Source organism: Anabrus simplex, chromosome 8 (assembly GCF_040414725.1).
Source record: "Anabrus simplex isolate iqAnaSimp1 chromosome 8, ASM4041472v1, whole genome shotgun sequence".
Classification (NCBI taxonomy): domain Eukaryota; kingdom Metazoa; phylum Arthropoda; class Insecta; order Orthoptera; family Tettigoniidae; genus Anabrus; species Anabrus simplex.
In genome coordinates, this window is record NC_090272.1 from 176,639,332 (window position 1) to 176,647,646 (window position 8,315).

The following is an 8,315-nucleotide window of genomic DNA, read 5'->3' on the forward strand; positions in this document are numbered from 1 at the left end:
GGAGTGTGTTGGAGTGGTTCAAGGAACACAGTGGCGAGTTGCAATTGATGTCCTGCCACCCCAACTCACCAGATCTTAACCCGATCGAACACATCTGGGATGTAATTGAACGTGGCGTCAGATATCATCGCCCCCTCCGCGGAATTTATGGGAATTAGGTGACGTGTGTGCAGATGTGGTGCCAGCTCCCTCCAGCGAACTACCAAGACCTTATTGCTTCCATGCCAAGACGCATCGCCGCTGTTATACGTGCCAAAGATGGACATAACGGCTATTAGGTAGGTGATCATAATGTTCTGGCTGATCATTGTAAATTAATAGCCTAATGCCGTTAAGAACTACTTTCAAAAAATCAAAGTATCAACTATCAAAGAGAGAGTTTTCTAATTTGCTGCACTAGAGAGCGTTAATATGAGGATTCATGTAGGTGTTGTCTCAAGTTCCTGATTGATCCCTTTAGTGCTGTAGAGGGCAACGTTGTGAACGACGGCTTTATTGATTCGGAGACTGATGCAGAAACCAACGAAGAAAGATGTTGTCGTGCCTCTGGCTCCGGCCGTACGTCCCACAACTTCCAGGTTTTTGAGGTGCTATTTATCAAGATAATTACGCGCCAGAGATACCCACATTTGTTGTATGCACAGATGTCAACCCAAGCGAAGTGCAATGCAAGGGCTTCACCCTGGGTCAACCGCCTTGTTGATCACGGTAACCCCTACGCCAGGTAAGTATATCAAGATAGTGGAGGATTCATGCCTGTTGACATTTTTTTCACTCACCCCAGGGAATAACGGCATAAGTGGAAGAAATGGTGACAGGTGCCCTTCGGGAAAGTCCAGTAACCATAAATATGTATTTCAATAAATGAAACAAATTAATAACGAATAATTTATTTGCATCTAAGGAATCGTTATCTAGAGACATCTGTGTGGAATTTGGAGTTGACAATTGTAGTCATGGCCGTCCATCAATACTTCATATTGAACCCGACAGGGGCATGATCCAAGGACCTTAGGTTGATATCGATCTCCGTAATTACGCACGCGATGCTATTAAAGGGAAAGAACGCAGAAAATGATTAATATTCATATCATTAATAGAGGTCATACCGAAACTAATTAATATTCATACCATTGAGATGGATAAATTGTGTATTTTAAAATTATTCTACGAGATTTCTTTGTCTGCGACTTATTGCACAGTATTATCCTTTGTGTAGCGGGGGCCCTGCAGATGAAGCTAAGCCAACTTAGACCCGGGAGGGGTTACGAATGGGGATTCCCTGTGACATCACTCGAGAGAAGACATCCCTCCTCAAGACTCACAGAATGAGGGGAAACTAACTTTTTCGAAACGGAATATAGAAGCCATCTTGGAATCGGACTGGCCAACTTAATTACCTACGAGGTAGAAAATTAATAAAACTCGAATTAGGGGCTCATCTCCCGATTTAAAAGGGACCGCGCAGAGAGCCATGGAAAGGTCAATGCTAGGCTATACAAAGAAAGATAGGAAAAGAGCTGATGACATCCGGTCTGTTACAAAGGTTAAAGACATCTTAGAGAGAGTACGCTCCTTAAAATGGCAGTGGGCTGGCCATGTTGCACGAAGAAATGATGATAGATGGACAAAACTAGTGCTGGAGTGGAGTCCGAGAGAACATCGAAGGCCTAGAGGAAGACCACCGGACAGATGGGACAAAGATATCAAGAAGATCGCTGGTACCACTTGGATGAGATCTGCCCAAGACCGTTCTACTTGGAGAAGACTGTTGAAGGCCTACCTATACCCACGACTTAAAGAGGCCACATCATTTTAATGATTGAAATGGCTGATTGTATTGTATTGTATTGTATTGTATAAATGTTACTGGGACATTTATTTAGAGTGTTTAATGTCCTCTTCCGTGATAACTTTCAGCAGAAGAAAGAATACTGTGTTGTTTCTGCGTGGAAAAGTACTGTGGCCATCTGGTTAGTCTCATGACACGTCCTCGACGGAGGGACTTCACCCCGTGTGGTAGGGGAAGCAGAACATATTTTAATTAATTTAAAGAGATTCACCGAAGGATAATTGAGTGGTTATGTCTCAATCGCACCAACTAGATACTGGTCACCGGTCACCCGCACTATTTTACCTCGAGTACGCCGGGAATAGGCGCTACGCAAATTAGTGGAAGGGGTATCGCTCCCTAGTAAAAACTACTGCAGGAAGGGACAAGAGTCAGTCTGGACTGGTGGCTTACAGACGGCGAAGCTATGTGCATTCGAGCTTCCAGCGATCTTTTGTTTGAGTGAATTTAAATTTAATTTACAAGTGAAATCGCGTACTGTGCGTAAATATTGCAGAGATTGGATAGACGCGATGCTAGTGTCTAAACTTTAAAGATCAGGGACGTGTCGCGAACATTAAATATAATTTGTAATAATAATATTATTATTACTACGGCGCTACTGTGTCGAGTAGTAACAAAGGTACGCGGAATCCGATACTGAACCGCGGATTGCGGAGTGAGGTCCGATATCGTGGCTGGACGTTCACACTGAATGTAACTAAACAAATCTTGGAATAAATAGTGACGTATTGTGTGCCTCAGGAATACTGCCAGCGGTTTCGTCAACCTAGAACAATGGACTCCCGGTTGGAAGGAAGAATGGTGCCTCCAGTAACTGCTTTGGTGCCTATGGGTCAGCACTAAACCAGCAATGGACTTCCTGAGCTGACAACGGGTCATCGAGTGATGGAGATGAGTACCAATCATATTTAATATGACGTAATCAGATTGGGCGGGGAACAGTTATCATTACCTGACGCTATAATGTTAGAGATTGTAACTCTAGATGTAGATGTGCTACCATGATACACGTAGCTTCTATTTACTTTATTTAATTAGTAACACGTCTGAGCAATCAATTGTAAATAAAGGGGCAATACGATAAGTTTGCATGCAGTAGTAGATTGACTTAATCATTTTATTTGGGGAAACTTGTAATTATTGATGCGTCAGGAAACCACTTTTCAGTAATTCAGAGTAATTCAGGTTAGGCTGTAGTTAGTCCAGCGTTGATAATGCATGGCTGGTAAGTAGTGTAATTTTATTCCGTGAGCACCCAGAACTACGAGATATGACTTCGGAACTGACACCATAGGCCTCCACTGACATATATTTAGATAGGAAGTGTACGATTTTAATTGGCAGGCTTATCACAATTTAAGTGCAAATTGAGGAATATTTAATTCATAATTGTATTACCGTGTGACGATTTTATCAGAAATCACAATTTAGATATGGATTAATTACACCGTTATTACGAGGAAGTTAATTATGATCACGCAGTATGGTCTAATTTCCAGGTAAGTCGTGTAGGGAGATAGTGTAATGATGAACCCAATAATAATAATAATAATAATAATAATAATAATAATAATAATAATAATAATAATAATAATAATAATAATAATAATAATAATAATAATAAATTGTAGTTATGGTAATCATGCAAGTATTGGTATCATAGAAACCGGTGTCGCGTCGCGGGATCATGATATTGTAAACGAATGTGTGTGTTGAATTGAAGTGAAGTATTGAGAGCCGATGTAATTTTGTTTAATTAACAATGAAGCTCAGTTTATTAGTGAACGATCCCCGAGATGGGGTGTTTTGTTAAGAAAGGGCGTTATGCCTGTGAAGGCCGAGGCCATTGACCACCCGCCGTGCAGGGGCTGGGGCAGTTGACCTAGTGAGGAGAAGTGTTGGTTTTTTTTTTTTGTATGCTCGTCCGCTCGTATAAGGGGGAGCCTTGAGTTAAAGAGAACGAGGGCCGGAAGAATCGCCTAATAATGGAATATTCAACACGCCAGAATGATGTAGTCGCTAATAAATGACACGGCGATTGTTACCAGTACTTGTTAGTTTACTGTCATTACACACTTGAGTATAATGTAGCTTAGGGTTTTCAGAGTCCCACCTCCATCCCAAGGGGTGTCAGTTCAGTTCCCGACAGCGGCATTGGTACCCCAATGCTCAACCGAAGGCTGGATGTCTCACGTGTTTACTGTATATAATTTGTGTTCTCTGAGTGTTTATGTATCTTGTTGTGATTATAATTGAGTTGCCGATGGTGCTGACCATCGGGGTGGTGAATTTTTTACAAGTGAGGGTCGGTTCAAACCCGGGCGTTTGTTCCACATTTTTTATGAGTTCCTTCTTGGTACTTCGTTGGGGAATGGTTGTGTGTTTAGTATAGGGATTGCTCAGATTCGTTGCATGCATGTTAATCCTATTGGTCAATGATATCACATAGCCTCAGTGTCTATGATAAGTGTTTTTCCGTTCGAATCTCGTCATAATGGATCGCTCTGCGATAGATAATACTCGGATCCATCACATACGACTAAAAGTCGATAACAAACAACAACAATTGATAATAATCCATGTAATTCATTTGTATATAAATGCGTCATTACCATCATCATCATTAAGGCCTAATAAACCACTTGTATTAATCTAAACTTTAACCCGAATGTGTTCTCATTGTAATTAGGTATGATCCGTCTCCTACTCTGTATGCCTTTAAGCTAAGTCTAGTTAAGCGCCTATTTGTTTTATTCCAACCCGTTAACGCCCTGTAGATATCATGCCGGAGCCATTATGTGTAGGGACGGGTGCATACTAAAAATGGCGCTCAACGTGGGGCCTAAGTCACGATAGCGAGGAGGATAATTGTACACGTTGCGCGACATACTAAAAATGGCGCTTCCAACGTGGTGCATATATATAAATAGGCGCGTATATTTATATTACCTGACATTTCCACGTGACGCGCACATACTAAAATGTCAGTCCAACGTGGTGCGAGATAAAAGGGCGTAAGTGAACTGTGGGGGCTCGATATGTCCGTAAATAAGGGCTACCCAGATTTAGAAAATTTAGCGCCATAGTAGACATGGTAGCCGAGCAACGTGTGGCCCGAAATTCCGTAAAGGGGTACCATAGCGCCATATAAAATGTCGGCCCAACGTCCGACGTGTTTTACTGTTAAATAGGGGCGCATATTTACTTTACCTGCCATATAGAATGACGCTCCAGGTGGGACATGTTTTACGGTTTAATGGACGTATTTTCATGTTTAATAGGCGCATAATTATCCCACCTATCGCAGCAACAATGCGAAGATAGGGGCGTGTTGTGTTATGTATTAGGCAAGGCATACTTGTGCGGCTTCCAGGAGTGGGCACGATTATTTGGTAACCCAGGTCTGCTTCTGACATTTCCACGCGAGGCCCAGTTCATTATAGTTGAATAAGTGATACCTTGATGTCAATCTTAAATCGTTTTATGAATGAGAACACAGTCATGGTCCAATGATATGGGCAGAGCCATGACATTCGCGTAAGCAGGGGCGTATCCAAAATTAAAGGGGATTAGTTCGAATCCCGGGAAACAATAAAATGAATTTCCCATAAGTGAGGTTTGAAGTGAATAGTGGCTTTTTCTTAGTGCATATCTATTCACGGATATTAGCCAGTGGTGCGTGTTTCGTCACCAAGCAACCTGCTATTAGGAAATATATTTTACGTTAGTATAACCGTGGATGAAAGGAGGTAACCTCACGCCTACTTTTCTTTTTCGAGTGGCAGTAGGTTGATTTCATGGGTTCAGTTTGAGATTCTGATGACTTTGTGTGTTTGAAGGACCTCAATGCTGAGGGCATGGGTTGATTTACTGGCACTATACCACATGTGTTGGTATTTAAAATCGAGCCCAATTTTAGAATCACAGGTCAATCGGCAACTTTATTAACTGAATTTGAGGGCTAATATTATAATCATTTTCGGAAATTTCCCGTTGCTTTTCATATAAATTTCATGAACCTTAATGATGTCAGGCAGTTAGGCAGCTTCAATTATAGCCGTTTTGAGGCTTAATTTGCAATGATGATTAAAGTAAAAATTATTTGAAGCTGGAAGAACGTAAAGTTTGGATAGAGGAATCTTTTCCTTTAAAATAAATAATAATTATATATTGTTGTGGTTTGTTGACGCCGACGTTAGCGAGGGGGGTCCTGTCATCTCAAAGGATAGCGACATGGATAGTGAAGCCATGCGGGCTTTGATGGACGCCTTTAAATCACTCGAGAATACGATAGATCGGAGTTATGCGCAGATTAGGGACAGTATAAAGGACGATTTTAAGAAGTTTAGGGAGGAAATGAAGGACGATTTAAGGAAGATGAGAGAGGAAACTAAGAACAGTCTAACGGGGATAATGGAGCGGCAGTATGCAGATATGAGGGAAGCTAGTAGTGGGATAAGAAGGCTCACAGAGGAACTGAGACAGGACAGGTTAAAAGGGTTCGGAGTTAAATCGAAAGTGCAAATGGATCAGAATAGTCCAGAGAGTAGTGAAGTGATGAACAGTACAAATGACTCTGAGGATAAGTTTACAAATCTTGAGGATAAGGCAGAAGGAAAACGAACAGAGATAGAGGCAGTAAGCGAAAGGAAAGTCGAGGGAATAGTTGAGCGGCATGATCAGGTTGAGACCAGTATCACGCGAGACAATATCCACGTAAACGGCGAAATCAGGAGCGTCAAGGGAAAAATGGAGAATATGCAAGACGAAATGAAAACTGAGGACGGAGCAGAAAGGAAGAGATCGTCAAGCCGATACAAGAGACGACAACGCAACAAGCAGCGTCGAGTTAAGTATGGATGGCTTCCCAGTCAAAGAGGGACATGTTTAAGAAGAAGACGTCGGGATACCAGAGGTTCGAAGCTACAGCATGTGGAATGGAGAGACGAGATGAGAGATGAACGAGTTCTGAAACCCAAACGCTACATAGAGCAATTGAAACGTAAGCGAGGAAGCAAGAAGGGCCAGCACTTGGCAATGTTGCAAGTAACAAGAAGAAGTGGGAGTCTTGAGTTCGTAGCACATGGGGACTCAAGCCGGAAGAACCTGAAGGTAATCGACGAGATCACACAGGATCCAGGAGGACGTTCTGTGGCTTAACGAAGGCAGACATAACTTATCGACGGTCATCTTATGTATGTAAATATTTGTAAATATTATCACCCAGTCACAGCAGATGAATTACATTAATTACCCGAACGTGACAGCAAATCTGAAGTTGTACCATACGTCCGGAGGCAACTTAGAAGACGTGGACAACGCTGAAGAACTTGGGGCAACGGATGAAGAAGAGGATGAGGATGACGGAGAAGAAGATCGACGTGACGTGTCGGATGAAGAGTCGGGACCAAATGAGGAAGCCGAAGAAGTCAATTATTTGGAGAATTTGTTTTCACAGAGAGATCTTGGGGATGAAGAATGTCCAGAATGTCAGTACCTGGAGAACTACAGAGAAGCATTGCGTCAGATAGCAAATTATCTGGAAAGAGGGAACCAGGAACTTCGCCAGAAAGCAAAGGTTTGGAAACAGTCGTGAATCGATATTGCCAATTGAATATTTAGCGACGAAATGCGTCCAGTGCCTGTACCCATTTCTTCTCGGGGAGAGGGGAATATGAACCCGACAGGGGCATGATCCAAGGACCTTAGGTTGATATCGATCCCCGCAATTACGCACGCGATGCTATTAAAGGGAAAGAACGCAGAAAATGATTAATATTCATATCATTAATAGAGGTCATACCGAAACTAATTAATATTCATACCATTGAGATGGATAAATTGTGTATTTTAAAATTATTCTACGAGATTTCTTTGTCTGCGACTTATTGCGCAGTATTATCCTTTGTGTAGCGGGGGCCCTGCACATGAAGCTAAGCCAACTTAGACCCGGGAGGGGTTACGAATGAGGATTCCCTGTGACATCACTCGAGAGAAGACATCCCTCCTCAAGACTCACAGAATGAGGGGAAACTAACTTTTTCGAAACGGAATATAGAAGCCATCTTGGAATCGGACTGGCCAACTTAATTACCTACGAGGTAGAAAATTAATAAAACTCGAATTAGGGGCTCATCTCCCGATTTAAAAGGGATAAATGTTACTGGGACATTTATTTAGAGTGTTTAATGTCCTCTTCCGTGATAACTTTCAGCAGAAGAAAGAATACTGTGTTGTTTCTGCGTGGAAAAGTACTGTGGCCATCTGGTTAGTCTCATGACACGTCCTCGACGGAGGGACTTCACCCCGTGTGGTAGGGGAAGCAGAACATATTTTAATTAATTTAAAGAGATTCACCGAAGGATAATTGAGTGGTTATGTCTCAATCGCACCAACTAGATACTGGTCACCGGTCACCCGCACTATTTTACCTCGAGTACGCCGGGAATAGGCGCTACGC

General features: G+C 42.2%; 1 pseudogene; it reads right to left on the bottom strand.

Moving 5' to 3' along the window:
- Positions 1-601: 601 nt before the first annotated feature.
- LOC136879424 (U1 spliceosomal RNA) lies at positions 602-732 on the bottom strand (annotated as a pseudogene).
- Positions 733-8,315: the final 7,583 nt, after the last annotated feature.